At 43.0% G+C, this 25,534-nt stretch overlaps 1 protein-coding gene and 1 long non-coding RNA gene across 3 annotated transcripts in view; one reads left to right on the forward strand and one right to left on the reverse strand.

The window, feature by feature from the left end:
* The window catches only part of LOC138762648 (uncharacterized), a 34,444-nt gene extending 19,174 nt beyond the window's left edge, over nucleotides 1-15,270 (reverse strand). For both annotated transcript variants that reach the window (XR_011357017.1, XR_011357016.1), the window contains exon 1: nucleotides 15,164-15,270. This is a non-coding gene — a long non-coding RNA (uncharacterized lncRNA). The remainder of the gene's footprint in view (nucleotides 1-15,163) is intronic.
* LOC138763207 (contactin-4-like) overlaps nucleotides 1-25,534 on the forward strand; it is a 2,221,540-nt gene that overhangs the window by 236,756 nt on the left and 1,959,250 nt on the right. The gene's annotated exons all lie outside the window — the stretch shown is intronic.

Raw genomic sequence — 25,534 nt, forward strand, 5'->3', positions numbered from 1 at the left:
AAGGTAGAACCACCACTTATTGGCAGTGCAAAATAAACTCTACACAATGTACACATACAAACAAGACAAGAAATGTAAACAAACTGGGAAAGGTTAAAAAAAATCAATCAAGTGCATAAGTAAGAGTCTTTAAGTTCCTGATTGATTTTATTGTTAAGGAGTCTGATGGTGGCAGGGTAAGAGCTGTTCCTGAACCTGTTGGTGCAAGTCTTGTTGCACCTATACCTCTTTCCTGATGGCAGCAGCAAGAACAGAGCATGTTGGGTGGTGTGGATCTTTGATTATTGCTGCTGCTCTCCGATGGCAGCGTTGGATGTTCTTGATGGTGGGCAGGGCTTTACCTTTGATGTCCTTAGCTGTGTCCATTGACTTTTGGTGGGATTTACACTCAGGGGTATTGGTGTCTCATACCAAACCATGATGCAGCCCAAATTCAGACTTTCCACCACACGCCTGTAGAAATTTGCCAGGGTTTCTGATGTCATAACAAACCTCTGCTGATTCCTGAGGAAGTCATGCTTTATTCATGATGCCATTAGGGGGGTGGGTCCAGGAAAGATCCTCTGAGATGGTGGCTCCCAAGAACTTAAATTGGCTCACCCTCTCAACCTCCGATTTCACCAGCAATCACTGGATCATACACCTCTGGTTTTTCCTTCTGAAGTCAACAATCAACTTATTGGTTTTGGTGACACTGAGTGCAAGGTTGTTGTTTTTTTTTAATTTTTTTATTTTTCACACCATAAATCACATTAGCCATGATATACACTTTTTATTTTTCACACATATACAGTGACTTTTTCTCCCCCCCCCTCCCTCCTCCCAAGCCACCCCCCCCCCCTCTCATCCATTTTAGGTATACAATCTAGGTTGCATTAAACCAGTCAGACAATGTTGTCATTCAACAAAAATACAACAGAAATTCTACTGAGTCCATGCACCATCATGCGACTTTTTATTTTCCCTCTTGTATGCTGACTCATAGCCCCTTTTTGTATCACCCGTGGTATCATCAACAAATTTGTTGATGGTGGTGGTGTTGCAGTACCAAATGTAGTGGTACACCAATGACCTACTGCAGGGGCAACCTCTGTACCTGCAGAACAGCATGGGGTCAAGGCAACACCTGGCTGGCTGTCAATCAGCCGACTTGAATGGACCAAGCCCCAGACGGTCGGGTGTCAATCACCCTCCAGGCTATAAGCCTGCACTGGCCCTTCGAGGTCACACTCTGAGCTCACAGCAAACAGCAGCACACACTCATAGTTAGCTCTGTGTAGTTTTATGTCAAATTAAGCCTGTGGTACAGTCGTTTGATTTTGTGTGTTTGCTTCTGACCGACAGCACACCAAACTAAAAGCCATAGATATATTCAAGAAGAGCAGAGGGTTAAGAACTCAGCCCTGTGATGCTCTCATACTGATGGAGATTGTGGGGGAAATGTGCCTACCATTTCTCACTGTCTGTGGTATGGAGGTGAGGAAATCCAGGATCCAATTATGCATGGGGGTGGGGGGGGGGGGGGGGGTGGTGGTGTTGAGTCACAGGTCATGAAGTTTGCTGATCAATTTTGAAGGCCTTCCAGTGTTGAATGCCGAACTGTGGTCAATAAAGAGCATTTTAGAGGTAATATTGTACATCCCTTAAAACCTTCACCTCTGTTGTATTTGCTGCCTCAATTCTGTGTTTCTTTGTGATGTTAAAAACAACTTCCCTTTGAAATATGGAATTCTCTTTGAAATATTCCACCAATAATTTGTGAGCACAACTGACCTAGTTAGTTATCAGACATCTCCCTGGCCTTCACACTGTGAACATTATTTTCTTTGAAAGAATGTCTTTGGAGGGCTTTAATCATGTCATTACATACAATTCCATCCTCCCTTTCCAATGCTTCAATTTATGCATTTACTTTGAATTTTTTCCTTTTCTCTGCCTCTAAATGCTTCAAATCCTCAGTGTGAGATTCAGTGCACTTGTTGCCACAGTGTACCATTCGGCCTTATCTTCCTTTTTTCCACCTGCCACTCGGGAAGTTAGATCGTGTCACTGCCTGAACTGCTGTAGCGGCAGTACTTCCAGTGGTGTGGAACTGCGGAGATTGAGGGAGCAGAGATGCAGCATATCCGTAGGGTAAATCCACCTAGTCGACTGCCGTTGGCTCCGTGCAGGCTTTGAACAGCCTGCTGAGGGAGCTGACCATGGTTCAAGTTGAAATCCTGCAGTCACAGGTCTGCGCCCAAAATGGAGGAGCCCATTAATCGACAGGAGCCATGAGGGGCTGCAGACTCCGGGGAAGCGGAGGACTGGAGCAGGGCACCAGAGGATGGAAAGATCACACCCCATCCAAGTGGGAGAAGCGGAGGAGCCGACCCATGGAGATGGTGACCACAGCGGTGAATCAGTGAGGGGGCTCTGCAGCTGAGGGATGAGAGTATGAGGCAGGCTGCTGGCGACTGCTGTTGGGAGACTCACACTGGGCTTTGGACTGCTGAAGACTGGCTTGAACTGGCTGGAGGGGTACCACGCATCAGAACCAGGATGTGAGGAGGTGCTGAGGGCACTGCAGGGTCTGGAACTCAGTTTGCCATTGGTTTGAACTGGATCTGTGTGGCTGCAGTGAGTGGTGGAGGTGAATCTACAGACACTCGTTGACTCTGGGGATGGGTGGGGGGAAACTATCTTTTGCTTCTTTCTCTGTCTCTCTGTCTCTCTGACTCTCTGTCTCTCTCTGACTCTCTCTGACTCTCTCTGACTCTCTCTGACTCTCTCTGACTCTCTCTGACTCTCTCTGACTCTCTCTGTCTCTGACTCTGACTCACTCTCTCTGACTCACTCTCTCTGACTCACTCTCTCTGACTCACTCTCTCTGACTCACTCTCTCTGACTCACTCTCTCTGACTCACTCTCTCTGACTCACTCTCTCTGACTCACTCTCTCTCTCACTCTCTCTGACTCACTCTCTCTGACTCACTCTCTCTGACTCACTCTCTCTGACTCACTCTCTCTGACTCACTCTCTCTGACTCACTCTCTCTGACTCACTCTCTGACTCACTCTCTCTGACTCACTCTCTCTGACTCACTCTCTCTGACTCACTCTCTCTGACTCACTCTCTCTCTGACTCTCTCTCTCTGACCCTCTCTCTCTGACCCTCTCTCTGACTCTCTCTCTCTCTGACCCTCTCTCTGACTCACTCTCTCTGACTCTCTCTCTCTCTGACCCTCTCTCTGACCCTCTCTCTGACTCTCTCTCTGACTCTCTCTCTCTCTCTGACTCTTTCTCTCTCTCTGACTCTTTCTCTCTCTCTGACTCTCTCTCTCTCTGACTCTCTCTCTCTGACTCTTTCTCTCTCTCTGACTCTCTCTCTCTCTGACTCTCTCTCTCTCTGACTCTCTCTCTCTCTGACTCTCTCTCTCTCTGACTCTCTCTCTCTCTGACTCTCTCTCTCTGACTCTCTCTCTCTCTGACTCTCTCTCTCTCTGACTCTCTCTCTCTCTGACTCTCTCTCTCTCTGACTCTCTCTCTCTCTGACTCTCTCTCTCTCTGACTCTCTCTCTCTCTGACTCTCTCTCTCTCTGACTCTCTCTCTCTCTGACTCTCTCTCTCTGACTCTCTCTCTCTCTGACTCTCTCTCTCTCTGACTCTCTCTCTCTCTGACTCTCTCTCTCTCTGACTCTCTCTCTCTCTGACTCTCTCTCTCTCTGACTCTCTCTCTCTCTGACTCTCTCTCTCTCTGACTCTCTCTCTCTCTGACTCTCTCTCTCTCTGACTCTCTCTCTCTCTGACTCTCTCTCTCTCACTCGCTCTCTCTCTCTCACTCGCTCTCTCTCTCTCACTCGCTCTCTCTCTCTGACTCGCTCTCTCTCTCTGACTCGCTCTCTCTCTCTGACTCGCTCTCTCTCTCTCTGACTCGCTCTCTCTCTCTCTGACTCGCTCTCTCTCTCTCTGACTCGCTCTCTCTCTCTGACTCGCTCTCTCTCTCTGACTCGCTCTCTCTCTCTGACTCTCTCTCTCTGACTCTCTCTCTCTCTGACTCTCTCTCTCTCTGACTCTCTCTCTCTCTGACTCTCTCTCTCTCTGACTCTCTCTCTCTCTGACTCTCTCTCTCTCTGACTCTCTCTCTGACTCTCTCTCTGACTCGCTCTCTCTCTCTGACTCGCTCTCTCTCTCTGACTCGCTCTCTCTCTCTGACTCGCTCTCTCTCTCTGACTCGCTGTCTCTCTCTCTGACTCGCTCTCTCTCTCTCTGACTCGCTCTCTCTCTCTCTGACGCTCTCTCTCTCTCTCTGACTCGCTCTCTCTCTCTCTGACTCGCTCTCTCTCTCTCTGACTCGCTCTCTCTCTCTCTCTGACTCGCTCTCTCTCTCTCTCTGACTCGCTCTCTCTCTCTCTCTGACTCGCTCTCTCTCTCTCTCTGACTCGCTCTCTCTTTCTGACTCGCTCTCTCTCTCTCTCTGACTCGCTCTCTCTCTCTCTCTCTGACTCGCTCTCTCTCTCTCTCTGACTCGCTCTCCCTCTCTCTCTGACTCGCTCTCCCTCTCTCTCTGACTCGCCCTCTCTCTCTGACTCGCCCTCTCTCTCTGACTCGCCCTCTCTCTCTGACTCGCCCTCTCTCTCTGACTCGCCCTCTCTCTCTGACTCGCCCTCTCTCTCTGACTCGCCCTCTCTCTCTGACTCGCCCTCTCTCTCTGACTCGCCCTCTCTCTCTGACTCGCCCTCTCTCTCTGACTCGCCCTCTCTCTCTGACTCGCCCTCTCTCTCTGACTCGCCCTCTCTCTCTGACTCGCCCTCTCTCTCTGACTCGCCCTCTCTCTCTGACTCGCCCTCTCTCTCTGACTCGCCCTCTCTCTCTGACTCGCCCTCTCTCTCTGAGTCTAAGACTGTAAGAGCTGCTTTGGCAATTCCTGCTAGTGGTGAATCTGTTTCCCAAAATGAAATTTCATGTTATACGACGCTGTCTTATTATTACGACAATAAATTGAATATTGAAGAAAATCAAACATTCTGTTTGATTGATTATTACTCCATTCATATTTTCAATCGTTCACCGAGGTGAGCTGACTGTGGGATAAGCCAAATTCTGTGTAAGTCTGGATATCCCAAACTGTTCCTTAATATATTGTTCACTTCCACTGTCATCCCCTCTCCCCATGCTCAGTGACACCACCCACACCAACTTGGCTTGCTGTTCTTGCATTTTACTGTTTTCAAGACCCTAACCTTGTTTTTCTAGGTACTTCCTGCACAGTTTATTCCCTGACATGTCCAACAGAAGTGGATCATAATAATTTTGACTCTTGATACACTCTGCCCAGTTTATTCTCTATGTCATCAAAGCCTTGACTCTTTATTTGGTTATCAAATTCAACGCATTTAAAGGCAATGAAGAAATTTGGAATGTTTGGCCTCAATAACTATTCACAATATTAAAACCTTGTACTTGAAACTCACATGACATTGGAAGAACTGAAGAAAAAATACGATACAAAAATAAAGCTACCCATTACAAAAGCTTGCCTTCAAGATTTAGTTGCAGATCAGACTATCTGTTGGGTACATTCTTGCCCTTAAGGCAGAACTCTACATTGCTTCTTTATTCCTCCTTTTATTTGTGTATACAATGTTCCTTGGGCCACAAATTTCAACTGCTTTGTTCAGAGAGTTTTGTGCAATCTTGGCTGAAAATGCTGTAACTGTGCCTTCTGCCTTTTCTTGTTGTGAGGTTCTCTGTGGCTATCTCGACTTTTCCGTACAGCATGATATGAATGGCAAATAAAGGTGACTTGACCTGATGACTTGTGTTTTATGTTTCCCTGCTATTACCTTCAGCGTTATTTTTTTGTAAATCCTGGAGGTGAATAACATTTAAGTTCTCTTTTATCTGACTCTCTAAATAATTGTTATCTGCTTTTCTTTCTTCTGGGTATAGTTAAAGAAATTATTCTGCCTGGGTAATTTCTTTGATTTTTTTTTTCCAGTTAGCTTTTTCTGATTGTCTTTGGTTTCTTCAAGTTAAACTCTAACCCTCTCAGCGGTTGTCCGGCGAGTTTTCCAAACCTCTATTCTGCATTTTCATAATTCTATTTTTATCCCAACATTTTCAATTTATCAGATTCAGTGAGGGGTGTTAAGCTGGTCCCCGTATCCCCAAACCCTGACTCTGTTTTATTGCTCAAGCTTTCCACTCTGCATTACCTTCCATCATTCAGTGTGGAGATGTTCTAGTGAACCGGTGCGGACTTGAAAGGCCGACGTGGCCTGTTTCCGCTCTGTAAATGGTTATATTGGTTATATAGAAAATGACTGTTCTGAAAGCAAATGGACAGTTTAGCATCTTCATGAGCATCCCTCTCTTGTTGGAACGAGACTTGTTGTTTTCAGGCTTTTGAGAAGTCACCAAAGAAAATGAACCTGTTTCTATTGAGAATTGAGGGTACCAAGAGAAATGTCCCAAGTTTGCCTGCATTCTGCCATGATGTCTGCTTCTGGAAAAGAGGCTCTTCCTGGTTAAGAGAATATTACTTTTCACAGTTTGGTGATTCCTTCAAGAACCCTGGAGCTGTGACCTGCACTTGTGAGAATTTGAAACTGTAAGGAGCTTGAGTGATGATAAAGGATTTTCAGGTAAGAGATTTAGAAATACGAGCTGAGATAAATAAGCAGGGCTTTCATAACAGGTCTGTTGGTTTCACAGTTTGGAACAAAAGCAACAATCGGATGGGGCTGCCTTCTGAAGAGGGAAAAGTGGAGTGCAACTAAGACTTCATTGTACCTGGAATCAGAGTCCACAGGCAGAGGAGAGACTTTCTGAACAGATCTGACCAGCAGCTTCTGAAGAGGATTAGCGTACCATAGAACATTACAGCACAGAAACAGACCCTTTGGCCCTTCAACTCTGTGCTAAACTATTCTGCCAAGTCTCACTGACCTGTACCCAGTCCATAGTCCTCCATGCCCCTCCCATCTATGTACCTGTCCAAATTCTTCTTAAATATTAAAATTGAGCTCACATTCACCACTTCAGCTGGCTTGTTCCACACTCTCACCACTCTCTGGGAGAAGAAGTTCCTCCTAAATATTCCCCCTTTCACCATTAATCCATGTCTTCTGGTTTGTATCTCAGGGAAAAAAGTCAACATGCATTTATTGTATCTATACTCGCATCGGACTTGTCAGCCACAAACGAACCTGCAGCTGACATGGACATTTACCCCCTCCATAAATCTTCGTCCGCAAAGCCAAGCCAAAGAAGACCCCTCATAATTCTGTATACCTCTATCAAATATTCCCTTGTTTTTCTACGCTCCAGGGAATGAAGTCCAAACTTGTTTAATTTTTCCCTATAAATTCAGTTCCTGAAGTCCTGACAACATCTCGTAAATATTTTCTGCAGTCTTTCAATCTTACTGATATCTTTCCTGTAATTGAGTGACTAAAACTACACAAAATACACCAAATCTGGCCTCACCAATGTCTTGTACAACTTTGCCACAACAGACCAACTTTTATATGCAGTACTTTGATTTATGAAGTCCAAGATGCCAAAAGCTCTCTTTATAACCCTATCTATCTGTGACACCACTTTCAGGGAATTATGTATATGTATTCCTGAATTCCACTGCTCTACTGAAGTCCTCATTTCCCTTGATGTCGTATCTTGATTTGTTCTTCATAAATGCAATATCTCTCATGCATCTGACTTAAATTCATCTATTTTTCAGCCCATTTTTCCAGCTGGTCCAGATCCATCTGCAAGCTTACAACACCTCAAATCTTTGTGTCTTCTACAAATTGTCTGATCCAATTTACCACATTATCATCCAGATCATTGTTATATATGACAAACAACAATGGTCCCAGCACTGACTGCTGAGGTATACCACTAATCACAAGCCTCCAGTCTGAGAAGCAATCATCCACCACCACTCTCTGGCTTCTCCCAAACACCTAATGTCAAATCCAGTTTACCACCTCACCATAAATACTGAGTGTCTGAACCTTCCTGTCTAACCTCCCATGTGGAACCTTGTCAAAGGCCTTAGTAAAGTCCATCCACAGCCTTTCCTTCATCAATATTCCTGGTAATCGCCCCAAACATTTCTATAAGATTAGTTAAACATGACCTACTATGTACAAAGTCATGTTGACTGTCCGAAATCAGTTTCTGACTATCCAAATACTTGTAAATCTGATCCTTTAAAACACTTTCCAATAATTTGCCTCCTACTGACATCAGGCTCACCGGCATATAATTTCTTATTGGGTGACTTTTGGAGCCTTTTTTAAACAGAATGACTTGAGCAACCCTCCAACCCTCCAATCCTCCGATCCTCCGGCACCTCACTTGTTCCTCGGACATTTTAAATCTTTCTGCCAGGGCCTGTTTCTGTGCTGTAATGATCTATGGTATCCTAATCCTCTTCAGAAGCTGCTGGTCAGATCTGTTCAGAAAGTCTCTCCTTTCCCTGTGGACTCTGATTCCAGGTACAATGAAGCCTTAGCTGCACTTCTACACTACCCTCCCTCAATGTTCAAGGGAACATCTTGTAAGTCCCTGGGGATTTACCAACCCTTACTTCCTTTAAATCAGGAAGGACCTCCTCTTTATTATGTTTAGTTTTCCTTACTTCCTTAGACTCTGTTGCAGTTTTCTGAGTAAATACAAATGCAAAAAAAAAAAAACAAACAGCATCTTCTCCCATTTTTTTCTGGCTCCATATATAGCTGACCACTCTGATCTTCAGGAGGCCCATTTTATCCTTTACTATCTGCTAGGATGCCCTAAGCAGCAACCCCACCATCAACCAGGAGACTGGTTACTGGTTCTTGGGACTTGAGCCATTGATCATTTAATCCAATCACATATGTTAGAGGGTGGTCGAGAGGTCCCTTGGGACCAAGAGCATTGTAAATACTATAACTGTTCTTTCATTGTAGATAAAAGGTTTCATTCTTTCAATTTGGGACTCACTGGAGTCTGTTGTTTCTCTCTGGGTATAATGAGGTTGAAGCTTGTATTCCACACAACGTCTGCATAGCACAAAGTTTCAGGACAATTACAACATTATCCTTTTGCTCTTAATCTCCCTGTAGAAATTTTTATGAATTTCATTCATGTTATTTGCCAAAACAACTTCTTTTACTCCTCAAATTTCCTTTTTTTTTTAAATACTTCATAATAATCTCATTTGTTCCTGGATGCCTCTGCCTGCTTTACATCTCCCTTTTCTTCTTATCCAGATCCCAATTTTCCCCCATAAACCAATGCTCTCTATGCCTGTTAAATTTGCATTTAATCCTGACAGGAACATACAAATACTATTAACTTTCAAAATTTCACCTTTGAAGGCTGTCCATTTACCAAACAAATCCTTTCCAGAAAACAACTTATCCTAAATTACACTGTTTAGATCCTTTCTCAGTTTCTTGAAATTGGCCTGTCTCCAATTTAGAATCTCAATCCGAGGACAATGTTGATTCTGCAGCTTGTTGGAACAAGACTTGCACTCTGCTGGCCATAGTGAGAGAGTTGCCACTTGCCTCATCATTGTTTTTCTTCTTGCATATTCCCAGGGTCTTCCTGGAGACAGTTGCTCAATCTCATATGATTATGATTGTTGATCAATGGCTTCTCTGCCAAGACAGCCAATTATGTACCTTTTCCCATGACTATTCAGGAGGATTGGATGCATTGATTCTGAGTCTGCCCGGTGTTCTCCAGCTGCCCTGTGAAGTTGACTGTGTCGTGTGCCATTTAAGGAGGCTCTGTACGACCAGGGATCTTTGCTCCATAAATTTGGAACCAGTACGTTGTCACAAAGGGATTGTTAGGCAGATGAGGGCAGGATTTTCAGGCAGCTCTTCTCATTCTTCCACCATACAGAGGCAAACCCACTCAAGTATCTTTGTACCTGGAAGAAAAATGAACTACCGTCTACCAAGAAATGCCGAGGATTCCCAATGCACAGATAAAGGTGCCTTTGATAAACTAAAGGAATTAAACTTCATGACAATATGATCAATATTATTTGCACCAGATATGTTCACAAATGGGCCTGAAGCATGATGAAGATGAACTTTAGTCCCTGAACAGACTTTGAAGTGGTTTTTAGTACTTGCAAGCTCCCGCCTGCAATAAAGCTGCAAAAACTGAGCGAGCTGTCTAAGACTCAAATTCTTCAGGTGAGCATGCAAAAATTGTTACAAATATTCAATCTGTCAAAAATCTTGAAATGACTGTTGAAAACAAGCAAAAAATCTCCTTCAAACTCGAATAATTTTGTTTGCACAAGTCAATTTAACAAAAAAAAAACCTTCCCATCCAATCCCTCGTAGATATCGTACTGTGATATCTGATCCACCCTCTAGCAAGATTTCTGTGTGAACTTCCCACCAGTAAGTGATGAGGGTGTATTTCCACGAGGAGAATGGTTTTGGGGAGACACAGCATAAAACAAGTGATACTCACATGTGGGGTTAGGGGGGTGGGTTGTGTTCCTGAGAAATGCTCTGCATTGTCTTCTTTGGCTTGGCTTCACGGACGAAGATTTATGGAGGGGGTAAATGTCCATGTTAGCTGCAGGCTCGTTTGTGGCTGACAAGTCTGATGCGGGACAGGCAGACGCGGTTGCAGGGGAAAATTGGTTGGTTGGGGTTGGGTGTTGGGTTTTTCCTCCTTTGCCTTTTGTCAGTGAGGTGGGCTCTGTGGTCTTCAAAGGAGGTTGCTGCCCGCCGAACTGTGAGGCGCAAAGATGCACGGTTTGAGGCGATATCAGCCCACTGGCGGTGGTCAATGTGGGAGGCACCAAGAGATTTCTTTAGGCAGTCCTTGTACCTCTTCTTTGGTGCACCTCTGTCACGGTGGCCAGTGGAGAGCTTGCCATATAACACGATCTTGGGTAGGCGATGGTCCTCCATTCTGGAGACGTGACCCACCCAGCGCAGCTGGATCTTCAGTAGCATGGACTCGATGCTGTCGACCTCTCCCATCTCGAGTACTTCGATGTTAGGGATGAAGTTGCTCCAATGAATGTTGAGGATGGAGCGGAGACAACGCTGGTGGAAGCGTTCTAGGAGCCATAGGTGATACCGGTAGAGGACCCATGATTCGGAGCCGAACAGGAGTGTGGATATGACAACGGCTCTGTATATGCTTATCTTTGTGAGGTTTTTCAGTTGGTTGTTTTTCCAGACTCTTTTGTGTAGTCTTCCAAAGGCGCTATTTGCCTTGGCGAGTCTGTTGTCTATCTCGTTGTCGATCCTTGCATCAGATGAAATGGTGCAGCCGAGATAGGTAAACTGGTTGACCGTTTTGAGTTTTGTGTGCCCGATGGAGATATGAGTGGGCTGGTAGTCATGGTGGGGAGCTGGCTGATGGAGGACCTCAGTTTTCTTCAGGCTGACTTCCAGGCCGAACATTTTGGCAGTTTCCGTAAAAAAAAAAAAGGACGTCAAGCGCTGAAGAGCTGGCTCTGAATGGGCAACTAAAGCGGCATCGTCTTCAAAGAGTAGTTCACGGACAAGTTTCTCTTGTGTCTTGGTGTGAGCTTGTAGGCGCCTCAGATTGAAGAGACTGCCATCCGTGCGGTACCGGATGTAAACAACGTCTTCATTGTTGAGGCCTTTCATGGCTTGGTTCAGCATCATGCTGAAGAAGATTGAAAAGAGGGTTGGTGCGAGAACGCAGCCTTGCTTCACGCCATTGTTAATGGAGAAAGGTTCAGAGAGGTCATTGCTGTATCTGCCCCAACCTTGTTGGCTTTCGTGCAGTTGGATAACCATGTTGAGGAACTTTGGGTGGCATCCGATGCGCTCTAGTATTTGCCAAAGCCCTTTCCTGATCACGGTGTCGAAGGCTTTGGTGAGGTCAACAAAGGTGATGTAGAGTACACAAAACCACATAATCTGTGGTTGCTTCAAGAAAGGTGGTTGGAAAAACAAAGGTGGATAGAAAATAAACAAAGAAATGTGTTTATTTACTTTTTAAATATTTTGGCCAATCAATTTTTATTCATTTCATGTTTTTTGTCAGTGATTTGCAAATTTTGAAATCCTGAAAAGGTGGAAGGCCTTTAACCCAAACTGTAATGATGAGGTGACCTGTTTTTGTGGTCACTCTTGATTTGAAACCTCAATGTTTTTATAGAAATCCCAACATTGTTCAAATTTGCACAAGAAAATATCAGTTGTTTCAAATGAATATTGAATATTCACAATTATTTTGTTCATATTGTAGATTTCAAGCATCAAGATCACGTTGTCTTTAATCATGTTCCGATGTTCATAACTTGAACACAACTTCAGTATTATCTTTCAGGTTTTTCCATCTCAAAAGACGTTCAGTGCTTTGCTCACTATTATATTATAACACTGTTGAATGACACCAATATTTCTTGTGTATTCCCCATTGGTAACTCCAAAGCCTTCTATTCCATTACCCAATTCACATACTTTTTTTGAAGTATATAACTATTTAAGTTTGTAACTGAACAAATGATCGTACATCACATTGTTTACTCATTTTCCAGCATGCGATATTGCTGGCAAGGCAAGGATTGGTCCATCCTAACTTGAGAAGGTGGTAGTGAGCCACCAACTTGAACTACTAGACTTGACAGGTACATGGATGAAAGAAAAATAGAGGGTTGAGGTTGGAAGGGTTTAGTTTATTGTTTTGGTAGGAATAAATGGGTTGGCAAAACATCATGGGCAGAAGGACCTGTACTGTCGTGCTTCTGGCACTCATAAAGACTTTCCCTTGTGTTTGCTGAACTTTTCCATCTTCTTTCTGGGGGTCTTGTGAATGGGACTATGGGTGTAGACAAGGCAAATAATTGGACTCTGCATTGCACAAGACAGACAATGCACACTATTTATGTTGTGAATGAAAGTATCAGATTTGAGATGGAGTACCAATAAAGTGAGCTGCTTGAATATTGATTGTATTAAGCTTTTGGAGATTTGTTTGGACTGAACCGTCTTCTTTCAGACCCTAACAACTATTACAAAAGAAAGAAAGGCTTTGGGATGTCAGGAGGTGAGTCACATGCTGCAAGACACCAGCATACCAATTTGATTTTGTAGTTACAATAATGATGTGGCTGATCCAGTCAGCTTTCTGGTTAGTGGTGACCTCCAAAGTATCTATGATGGGTTTTAATTCATGGTTATGCAGTTGAACATCAAGGATAGGTGGTTGTGTCCTCTCTCTGTTCATTGATTGGTCTCTTTGTTGTCCACATATTCTTTGACACTTAGTAGCTTGTGCCAGAATGTTGTCCATAATTTGCTGAATGCAGCCACTGGCTCCATTATTTGCTGAGGAGTTATGAATTGAGTTGAAGATTGTGCAAATATGAGGAAGCATAAACCTTCTAAACCTTCATAAATTAATCAGCTGAAGAAGATTAGACAAGACCCCCTTCTCTGAGGAATTATTGCAGTGGGATTCTGAGGCTGAGATGATTGGGTTTTGACACCAACAAGCATCTTTCTGGGTGTCTCGTTAAACCCCAACCACAGAATCTTTTTGGTTTTGATGTCCAACAGTTTGTCTTCCCAGGTTCCTGGATTCCACATGCTGCCTTTACATTATGGGCAATCACTTTTACTTCAGCTCTGGAATTCAGCCCTTCAGATCACAGTTTGATGAAGGATATAATTGGGTCGGCAAACTCGAAGTGGGCATCACCAACCAAATTTTTGATGAATAAGCATGGATCAGTGGTTTTGTTGATTATATATTCCAATCATCAGCTGATGACTGTGGGAATCACTTGGCTTTTGGATAACTGAACCTTAGCTACATTGGTCATTTTACCAATCATGTGTTATTTGTGCCATTTTTCTGCATCTTAGTGTATTGCTTCAGCATTATTCATCATGTGTGTGCTGTCTGTAAATTTGGAAATCTCATTGCCATTTCTTGTTCATTGAGTTGAATAGTCCTGAACCTCACCTATTGTCTAGGTTGATGGCTTACATGATATAATCAGAGGACAAGTTAACCCTCTGCACCCAACTGGTGTCAAGCAAGAGAGGATAGACTCCAAGGTATATTTTGACATTGCAGACAGAATCCTGGACCCCATCTCTGAAACACCCTGAGCATCTTTAATGTCACCCTATTTGTCATGTGTATGGCATTCAAATAGTATTACAAAAAATTAAAATATTGATTAAATGATTTGAAATGACAACAATAACAAACCATCACACCATGTGTCTGGACATTCACCTGTCCAATAGTGAGTAATGTTCAATTGCCAGACTTGTTGGTGATCTCAGTGGCAGAATAAGATTTCAGTGACCTCCTGCTAAATTCTGGTTCCATATGTAGTCAAGCACAGGCAGAGGTCTAAATAAACTGAGCCACAAACAGCTGACAGTTGATGGATCCCTTTGCTGTTGATCAACTCAATTTAACCATTGCATGAATTGAACAACTGTGGCCTAAATGAACCACTTCTTATCCTTGACCCACTTTAGTAGACAATTTTCAACCTGAGTGTTTTTCAGTTTTGCACCCAACTTACCTCCTCACTCTGTGCATTCTTTACTTAGGCATGCTTACAATGCAGAGCAGTGAAGACTTTTTAAGAAATCCTCTTTCTTTGAGACTGTAAATAGAGGCACACATGAATGCTGCTCTGGTCTAAAGTCAAGAGGTCAAGTTGCAGTCTGTATTCAGAAGCCTCTCTAAGGCTTCACATGGCTGCCAGGTTTCACAACTGTTTAAAGTTATATTTTCATCCTAAATTTCTGGCTAAATTTCATGCTGAACTAAGCCAAATAATTTGAAAAATATGTTTTCACCTTAGATAAATCTGCATGCCTTTGCATCATTTTTTTTAGCATCTTTTTTTAAACTTTGCTAGATGACACAACTGTCTGAATGCAAAAAATCTATTATTTGCTAAAGCAGCAGCATTATATCCTCTCCCATGTTCAGCTGTTTCAGCATTTTATATTTAACCACGATCCTGTTGTCCGTTATCCCTCTTAAATATCCCCTAATTTACCATAAGACCTTGCATTGCATTGTCAATTTATTCTTTTAATTTGTTCCTTTTTTATGATCCATTTTGAGACTTATTCCTAAATTCCCCACATACGGTCATGTGGCTAATATTTTCTCCTTTTGACACCTTACTTACAATATACCTGCTTAATTCTCCTCATCACGTTCTGATTATTTGCACTGAATTGAAGAAGGTTGGGCAAGCATGCAGACGTAGTCTATAGTCCACAGTTCACACATTTTCATCTATTGGAAGGATTCCAATGCTATCATGCAATCTACAAGTTAGCCGATGACATCACAATTGTTGGCACAATCACAAGCGACAATGAGGAACAGGAAGGAGATAGATCAGCTCATTGAATGGTGTAATGTCAATAACATTGTCCTCAATGTTAACAAAACCAAGGAGATGGTTGTGGACTTCAGAAGGAAGTCAGAGAAACACGACCCAGTCCTCACTGAGGGCTCAGTAGTGGAGAAGATCAAATTTCCTGTGTGCCAATATCTCTGAGGATCGGTCCTGGAGCCTCCATGTAATCACAAAGAAGGCTCGCAAGGGGCAATACTTTATGAGGTGTCTGAGGAGATTTGGTATGCAACCAAAAACACTTGTAAGCTTCTACAGGTGTACTGTGGAGATCATTCTGGCTGATTACATCACTGCCTGGTATGGAGGCACCAACTCTTAGGACAATAAACTCCAGATGTTGATAAACAATATCACAGGAACCAGACTTCACTCTATCGAGGACATCCAAATGAGATGGTGTTTTAAATATGCAGCCTCTATCCTCAAAACTCTCCAGCATCCAGGCCATGCTCTCTTCGCTCTGCTACCATCAGGAAAAAGGTACAGGAGCCTAAAGATGAGCACTCAACAGCATAAGGACAGCTCCTTCCCTGCTGCCATCAGATTGCTGAACAAAAGACACTGCCTTACTTTACGTGCACTATTTTTAAAAAATTTACTTTTGGAAAAGTGGTTATATGAATGTTTATATGAATTGATAGGCTAATTGGCCTCCGTGAATAGACCTAGTGGACAAATATGAGGAGAGAATTTGGAGAGAATAAAAATAATGGGATGCTTGGAGTGCACTTGTTGGGACAAACAGTCAGTTTTTCTGTGGTTTCTCCCTGTTGACTCTATTTCCTTATGACGTAGGAGTTCATTTTGGCTCATCAATTCTATGTAAATTTACCTTGGAATTGACTGCTCATTGGTCCTGTGGTATAATTTCTTAACTAATGATGTTTAAATATGTGCAATAATGCCTCTGCATCTTCTACGGCCCTGTTTGAGTTTTGCATATCTGTTGTGAAACATAAGCAGGCTTGCATCAGTTTCCATGAATTTGATCCCTTTTTGCAACCATAAGGAAAATCAAAATGCTCATTGACGTCCTCCAGCAGTTTGTTTTTATTTTTGCTCCAGATTCTAGCATTTGTGGTTTCTGTGGCTCCATTTTTTTTTATCCCATGCACAGTAATTATTAAAAACCAGTTTGGGACAGCATGTCATTTGATAAGATACTGAAAAACTTGTGCTGAATAAGAATGACTTTGTTGCTCTGTTCAATTCAGTTTAAACTCTGCCTATAAAATGCAAATTATTTTAAATGAGTGGTTATACCCACAGATGATTAAACATCTCTATCTCGAAATACTTCACTGCTTAAGCAGCTATTTAGCTGCTTTTCATACATCCAGTTCCACAACTGTTACGGTAGTCTAAAACTCTGACTGACTGATGACCCATGGATTCCTATATATACTGCATTTCTTGCTTGTTTAGATTTTAAAAAGGATACTTCATTCTTCACTTGTTATTGATTTGCTTTTGCTTCTTGTTTTCATATTTGATAATTGGAATGATGGTTGGAAGAATTTTGTGACATGTTTGGTGCTCTGACCATGAATAGATTTCACTCCCTCTGGTTTTACCATGTTTTATTGCCATGTTGACCTGTTTTCATTGATTTACAGTGATTGAGTATTTGTGTTTTTTTGAAAACTATTTCAGTTTCTTTTGGATGTAAATCAAAAGTAAATGCAAATTCTGAACACCTACAGGCATATTTAAAACAAAGCAGAAACACTCATTGAGGTGGACCAAATTTGAGAATGGGGGTGGAGGGGTGGTTTGCGTGTGGCGTTTGTATGAAGTTTGAAGGCAGGCAGGAAAAAAAAGATTCCAGGAAACTTGTTTTCTGAAACTAATGCATATTGGAGACATCTTTACATAATGGCATTTAGCCTCAATGTTCAAAATGTTTCAGCCAAGTCACAATAACCCCTTTCAATGATGTATCAGTTGTGGTGGTCATTTAATTTTAACTCCAAAGTAGCTTCAGTGGATCCTTGATTCTTCTGTGTGAAGGCGGTAGAAATCCAAGGAGAAATCTGAAAAATGAACAATGCATTAATATCAGCCCTGATGTCTGAGACATGGGTTCTAGAATTACAATAGAATTGGTATTCTGTTTTATTTTGATAACACATGTATTCTGTATTTCTCGATATGTATCACGTCTTTATTCCAGATATCAATTTCACGAAAATGCACCGGACATTTGATTATGCATGTGGCTTGAGGTGAACTTTCTGGCATGTATTTGAGCCAAAGCCAAGAAAGACTATTTCCACTTGTGTCACACTGCCCAGAGATGCACCTTTTATCATCCATTAGCCCCTGCCACTCTTTCTGCTTGGCTCTCAATCCTTGACTTGAAATATTCCCATGTTTTATTTCCTTCTGCCTGTAGCTCTCTCGAATGGAGGGAGAACAAACACTTAGCTTATAACCATGGGTGCAGTTTCACAGTGGTCTTCAGAAGGGCTCTGGGTTTAGGTGGGAAACCAGGATTATATGTTAACAGATGGGGGTGGAGCCAGGAGGCGGGGCCAACCATCAGCACAACACACTACCTGTGAATCCCAGTTCACTGCATTCACCCCTTCCTGTAGAATGTAATGTCTGTGAATGAAGACAGAGAACATGGATTCAGAAAAAATCATTGAAAACTATATAGTTATTTACAAATTTACAGATTTAAGTGGTCCAGGGTCTGGAGATCCTGGTGGAGTGCCTTAACACCAGGGGCTTTGGACTCCTTTGGTCTCCTGTTCCCCTTTTGAGGGAGAAGAGATGGGCTGGGTCTCCAGCTCAATGGTGGAGGGGGTTGCACTTTCCTCCTGAACTGGATCTCCCGAGGCCCTGACTAGAGGTGGCAAGAATGGGCTCTGGGGCTTGCAGGCCATTTGAGGCAATTAACCCTCTGTTCTGGTAGGTGCCAAGTCCCTGAGGGAGACTATGTCCTCGGTGCCATTTGGGTACTCCACATAGGCATATGTGGGATTAGCATGGAGCAGTTTCACCCTTTCCACCAGGGGGTCGGTCTTGCTTCTCCTCACGTGCTTTGTGAGAAGGACCAGACCAGGAGTGATGAACCAGGTTAGGAGTGTAGTTCCAGGTGCTGACCTTCTTTTGAAAGTGAATAGGGCTTGTGAGGAGTAACATTGGTTGTGGTACATAGTAGCGACCTGATGGAATGGAGTGCCATAGGGAGGACTTCCTTCCAGCTTGAGTCTGGAAGGCCTTTTGACTTCAGGACCAATTTGACAGTCTTCCAGATGGTGGTGTTATCCTTTTCAACTTTCCTGTTCCCTCCAGGGGATTGATTGTAGCTCATAGTCCTGCTGGATGTGATACCCCTCATCAGCAGGTACTGCTGTGGCTTGTCATTCATAAAGGCTATGCCCGGTCAATATGAATATATCTGGAATACCCAAAGAAGGCGAAAATGGAATTTAGGGCCTTTATGACTGATGAAGTGGATGTGTCTGGACATGGGATGGCGAACAGGAAGCGTGAGTACTCATCACAGATAGAGAGGAAGAAAGTGTTCCTGTTCGTGGAGGGGAGAGGTCCCTTAAAATCAACACTGAGCTGTTTGAAGGGCCTGGGTGACTTGATCAGGTGCGCCTTTGCGGGGCGGTAGAAGTGCGGTGTTCACACCGCGCAGACCTGGCAAGACCTGGTCATTTCCTAGACATCTTCCATGGAGTAGGGAAGATTGCATGCCTTGACAAAATGAGCCATGCGGGTAACCCCCAGATGGCAGAGCTCATTATGCATAGACCGCAGTTGGCTGGTGTTTGCAGGGCACAGCTTCCTCTGGATGAGTCATCTGGAAGGTCATTAAAAGCTCCTGGCTGATCAGCAATATCATAATTATAGATGCAGAGCTCAATCCTCCACCTAGCAATCTTGTCATTCTTGATTATTCCCCTCTTGACATTATTAAACATGAAAGGGACAGAGCATTAGCCTCAAATGACGTATATGGACGGTCCTCAGAACGGATTGGCAGCTGATGATGAGCAGCTTTCAGGTCCACTGGAAGTCCAGACCCAACAACACCGGAGCACACAATTCATCAAGTAGAAACAGGCAAAATTTACAGAATTCCGCCCCCCCTTCCAAATGACAGATGTACTATACAATGTTCTTGAATACACGTAGAATGCGAATGAGACACAAGGAATATGCGTTAAGTGAAAGTATACATCTTTAGGTTGTATTCTTGCACAGTCCATGAGTCTATAAAGCTTTCAGTAGAGCATGTGTTGATTAGGCATTTATTGGAATGTCCATTTACCTCCATAGTGACTATGGAGTTGCTGAGCTGGTGAGGTCTGTCCTGATCTAGGACCATCGAGACAAGATCCCTGAGACTCCAAACTCCTCACTCGAGTGGCCCCCACCATCCTGGGTGCCCTGCGTTGGTAAGATGGCGTCAACCTCGTGGTGCGGCAAGATGGCCGCACTCGTTTCTCCTCTGACAATGATGGCACTGTTAAATTTGGATCGCGGCAAGATGGCTGCTGAGCCTTTTCGCGCTGTTTCCTCACTGCCACCTTCTGTTGGTGTGTCACGCAGCAAATGGGTTTGGGTGAATTCGGAGCAGATTGCTCGGGGCTGGAATCAGATCCGGGAGCGGTGCAGGCCATGGACTTCCCCGGGTTTCCCCTCGCGTGGCAAACCCTCACCCAATGCTCTTTCTTGCCACAGCTGGAGCACACGGAGTCTGTACCTGGGCAACGAGATCAGGATGCTGGCTTGTACTGCAGAAAAAGCACACCCAACCACGGGAAGCGGCAGCCGTTAGGACTGAGGTAGAAGGAGCAACTGGTCTTTGGATGGGGTAACCTGATTTGGCCAGTTCAATGTGGCTGGCCAGGTCCTTCTTTCCCAACGTGAGCAGTTGCTGCCTCATGTATCTTGAGTGGACCCCCACGACTATAGTGTCCTGGATCTGTTCTTCCACTTCATACCTGAACTTCTAGACTAGCGTCCACAGATCCAGCAGGGAGTTATCGATGGTCTCTCCTGGCCATTGGAGACGTAGAGCAGTTGGTTCCTCACTAGCACCTCGTTTTCCTCGAGGTGAGGAAACCGTGCAGGCGACTGTGGACTAAGATTAACATGAGGGTGTGGACTGCTGAAGGCTGGCTTGAAACATGAAATGGTGCCAGGTATTAGAACTGGGACGAGAGAGGGTGCTGAGGGCACTGAAGATTTCCTGATCGTGTTGGAGTTTAGGATCTGGTGCTTAGTCTGATGATTGTTTGGACTAGACTCTGCGTGTCTGCGGGAGTGCTAGAATCAAATCCACAGACACTTGGTGACTGAGGGGACTTTTTTTTGCTTCTCCTTCTCTGACTGTAAGATGTGCTTCAGGCAGTTGCTGGTGATGGGAAATCTATCTGCCTTATGGCAGACTGAAGCAAATATTGCATTGTTTTTATTACATGACAATAGAGAAAACTTGAAATACCCTGACCAATCAATTGAAAAGATTCCTTTTATTTACCCACGATGTCCAAACTGCTGCCCTCAATCCCTGCACAAAAAAATCCCTTACTTTGAAAATGATCATTCCAATTCTGAATTCGCTTTCTTGCAAATCCACAGATGTTTTGTTACTGCACATTTGCCTTCATTAGGAGTCACAAATATGATTTTCTGTAGCAGAGGAAATGTTTTTGAATCGGTGTACGATTCAGTGATCAGACTATCATTCACCAGCACTCCTCTTTAGTTGTCTGGTTGTGTGAGATTATCCTTGCATGGTAATCTTCCTATCTCTTGAATCATTGCCAGGGACACACCTGCTCCACTTCACCCTCATGTTTTCATCACCACCACTGTTCCTCCAGCATTAATCCTCCCTTCCCTTTCCTGGTCTTTCTCAACTGGATCTGGCCCCTTTGATGTCAATTGAGGCATGCTGCCAGGAACTACAACAAGGTAAGGGATTTAAAAGGAAAATTGGGGACTATTTTGAACGGTGGTTGATATCTGGAATGTGCCTCCAGAGAAGGTAGTGGGATGTGATGCAGTCACAACTTTAAAGAGACGTTCAGCCAGGCACTCAAAAAGGCAAAGGCAGTAAAGGAGTCTCAGTGTGAGCGAATGTGATTGTGTTGAAGGGTAAGAAAGGACTGGTACGCACTATCAATGACTCTAAAGGCTGAGTGAGGAATGATAGGCTTTAATACACGTTAGATTTCAGCTGGGCCAACTCCATCTGCTCAAATGAATGGAAGGGGGTAGGAAGGTTGACCTTGATGGGCAGGTTATAGGGGATAGGCCGGCCACATACACAGAACAGTATCTACATATCACCACAAAGACAGCTTGGACTCACGGGGCAGAAGAGCTAATTACTATTCTGTCTCTGGCTCTATAAAACAGTGTGACCTATCATAGCTGCATGCTTCCAAAAGGAGATTTTTTATTTCTTAACAAAGTGGGGACTGGAAATTGTGTAACGGAGTCAGTTTTGGCTCCACTCTGTTCCTTGCATCTGCTTGAGATAAAATATCTCAGAAGTCAGTGAGGAGGTGATGCCTGTCCACTTTTCTGCATAAGAAATGGTATGCAAGTTAATGAAAGGAGAAGAGGGAAACCAAATCTTTCATTTCTAAAACCATATGCTGCACAGCATGCTTTTTAAAAATCCCCCAGTGTGAGTGAGAGATCCATCTCATGGTATCACATTTTCCTTACTGAAGATTGGCTTGGCTGGTGTAGCAGTTAGTGCCTTGACAGCACTAGTGATTAGGACCAGGGTTTGAATCCCACATTGTCTGTCAGGAGTTTGCACATTCTCCCTGTGTCAGCGTGGGTTTCCTCTGGGGGCTCCTGTTTCCTCCCACCATTCAAAACCTACTGAGGGTGTAGGTTAATTGGGTATGAATTGGGTGGCATGAATTCATGGGCCAAAATAGCGTGTTACCATGCTGTATGTCTACATTAAAAAAATAATGTATGTCCTTTCCTATGCTGCATTTTAGCTAAAATTGGCTGGTTTGTTTCCTTCCTCTGCTATAAGAATTCTACTGAAACCTATGTCAAACCATCCATACTGAATATTTTCTCCATTCTTGCCACTTCGCTTTGAGATTGCAAGTTTTTTTACTGTGATTTTCTGTAGTGATCATACCAGAAAATGGGTATTGAATTTGAAATCAATGAGTTTGGGATTCTGGATGCTGGGACAGATACAAAACACACTGTCTTTGCTTGGCCCAATTTTATTTTTGTGAGAAATTGAATCCTAGTCGTGCTCTTGGCCAAATTTCCAGCCGTCTCCCTTGAGTGGATTATATATCTTTTAAATGAGATTTTCTTTATCATTTGATGGTAGTAGAAAGGAAAGGACAAATGAAGACAAGTATCCGGGTTTTCTGAACCACCCCCCCCCCCCCACCATTGTAGGAAATGAGCCAAGATGTGAAGATTAATTTTTAAATTTTAAATTAATTTGGGGTGCAATCAGGTGGTCCCACGGGTCCCTGCCACCTGATTGCACCCATGTAACTGAATGACCTATTAATCCCATACTTCTGTGGAATGTGGGAGGAAATCTATGCAGTTACATGGAGAATGTGCAAACATGCAAAAGTTTCTTTCCCTGAAAATTGGAATGGAAAAATTGTAAATGTTGGAAATCTGAAATCCAAAATGTTAAAAATAGTCACCAGGTCATGGAGCAACAAAAGGAAAAGCAAAATAGTTAGTGTTTTTTTTTTGTTGAAGCGGGGAATGTCTGTGATAAGGTTCAGATCAGGGTTGTCCCAGAGACACTGTTGCTTTCAGTTCAATGTTGAGGAGGGGGGGAAAAGATGCTTTTAAATCTGCATGTTAGTGTGTAACTGAAGGAAGATGAATGAGAGCAGGTGGGGATTAAGAGGAAAAGAAAAACAAAAGAGTAGAATTGTAAGATTCCATACAAAGCAGTGTCTAAATCTGAAAGAAAATACATAACCTCCCTGACATTGACTCAACTTATGGTATTTGATATTGAGTTTAATGCCCCTAAATGGCAGATGAAGTGCTGTTCGTTGAGCTTATTTTTGTGTTTCATTTGAACAGTGCAGTAAGATACAAACTACATGGGACAAGATGGATAATTAAGATTGTACTTGTATCATGTCTGGAGGTGTTCCGTAAAGTGATCAACCTATCACTGTTTGGTTTATCTGATGTAGAGAAGACCACAATTTTATCCTGGAATTCAATGAACTCGATTGGAAGAAGTGAAGATTAATTGTTACTCCACTGAGAGATTGTTTGTGTCTTGAGATGATGGGAAGGGATTAGACTGAAGAGTAGCAGTTGCATGGAAAAGTGAAATGATAAGGGAGTGGCTGCTGGGGTGAAAAAACAAGTTTTGCCATCACAAAGGGTCCTCACCAGGGGTTCTCTTTCTACAAATGCTACCCGACTTGACTGTTTTCACATTTACAACATACAAATGTGCTGGAGAGAGTTAGAAGGTCATGTAGCATCCAGAGGAAGTAAAGGGCCTGGAAATGTTGGTTATCCTTTACTTCCAATAGCTGCTGCATGACTTGCTGTGTTTCTCCAGCATATTTGTGTATTGCACTTGACTCAGTATCTGCAGATTTTTTTTGGTTTAATTGTTTTCAGTATTTTATCTTAATTTCAGATTTCCAGAATCTACGTTTATTTTTAAATTTCAAATACATCGAGCCATATGATTTCATTGCCTGCAACCTACCTCTCTTTTAAATATTGCATCTTGTGATCCAGTGAATTACTTAATTAAGATTCCATGCATTTCAGCTGAGAGCACTGGAATAAAAAAACAATTTAATCAAGACAAGTGTGAGGTGATTTCAGGAGTGAGGATTAAGTGACAGGGACCTGGGAACAAGTCCAAAGCTCACTGAAAGTGTTGTCAAAGGAGGAGAGGATACGAAAAAAATATTTGGTATGCTTGCTTTCGAAGCCTGAGTTATTGAGTATGAGTGATCGGACCTCATTGTTTAGACCACACTTTGTGTGTACAGTTCTGGTTCCCATATTGCAAGAAGGATATGGCAACAGAGTGCAGAAGAAATCATCCAAGATGTTGTCCAGAATGAAGGCTGTTGTTGAAAGAATAAATGGGATTGGCTGGTTAATTCTCACTGGAATGTAGGATGCTGAATGAATACTTTGTGAGGATTTGTAAAATTATGAAGGCAGAGATAGGTGTTCAATCTTTTTTTTTTCCAAGGTAGGGGAGTCTAAGATGAGAGGATGCAGGTTTAATGTGGGCAGGCAAAGATCAAAACGGACCTGAGGTGCAAGTATTTCCACACAGAGGGTGGTGGTTATATGGAATGAGCTGGAGGGAGAGATACAATTACAGTCTTGAAAAGAAGTTGGGAGAAGTACTTGGATAGGAAATGAGAAGAGGGATATGGGCATCATGTAAGAAAACAGAATTAGAATAGTTAGACATTACATGCATGTGATGAGACAATGCTGTACGACTCTGATACCATGTTGAAAATACTCAGCTGGTCAGGTAGCTTCAATGGAGAAAGAAAAAGTTGTGGCTTTTCACATGTGACTTAAAGAACTCTTAAGAATGCTGTTTTGAGGAAGGTCATTAGGTTGAAACTTTAACTTCTTCCAGGAGCTCTAGATAGTTTGAATCTCATTTTTAAAACAAATCAGGGTTGGTGTTGTGATAGTACAGATCTATCACCAATGAACATAGTGTATATAATTACTGTATCTAGACTGTGCTTACAGCGATTAGCTGAGAGCTAAGCCACGCCTATTGTCTGGGCCTTAAAGGATTGTGTCCCTAGCCAGGTCGGATCATTCCGGACTGGTCGGCCACCTGTGAAGAGCTCCTGTCTTTTGCTAATAAAAGCCTTGGTTTGGATCAACAAGTCTTTGATTCTTTCGACGAGCTCTACAGGTGTATTTTAAACTTGATGGTTAAAGTGGGGACAGTTAGCATGCTCAACTGTATTAAATTTACAGAATTGTTTCTATGGTGGTGATATTGCTTGAATTTTCCAAAGCAACCATACCTGAAGTCTAAAGGTGCTATTGCAGATATGTTGTCTATTCTGAAGGGACTGCTTTTATTCATATTGTTCAGGACCATTTATATTTCTTGGCATATGAATTTATCCAT

The sequence above is a fragment of the Narcine bancroftii genome, chromosome 5 (genome assembly GCF_036971445.1).
Source record: "Narcine bancroftii isolate sNarBan1 chromosome 5, sNarBan1.hap1, whole genome shotgun sequence".
In the NCBI taxonomy this organism is placed as follows: domain Eukaryota; kingdom Metazoa; phylum Chordata; class Chondrichthyes; order Torpediniformes; family Narcinidae; genus Narcine; species Narcine bancroftii.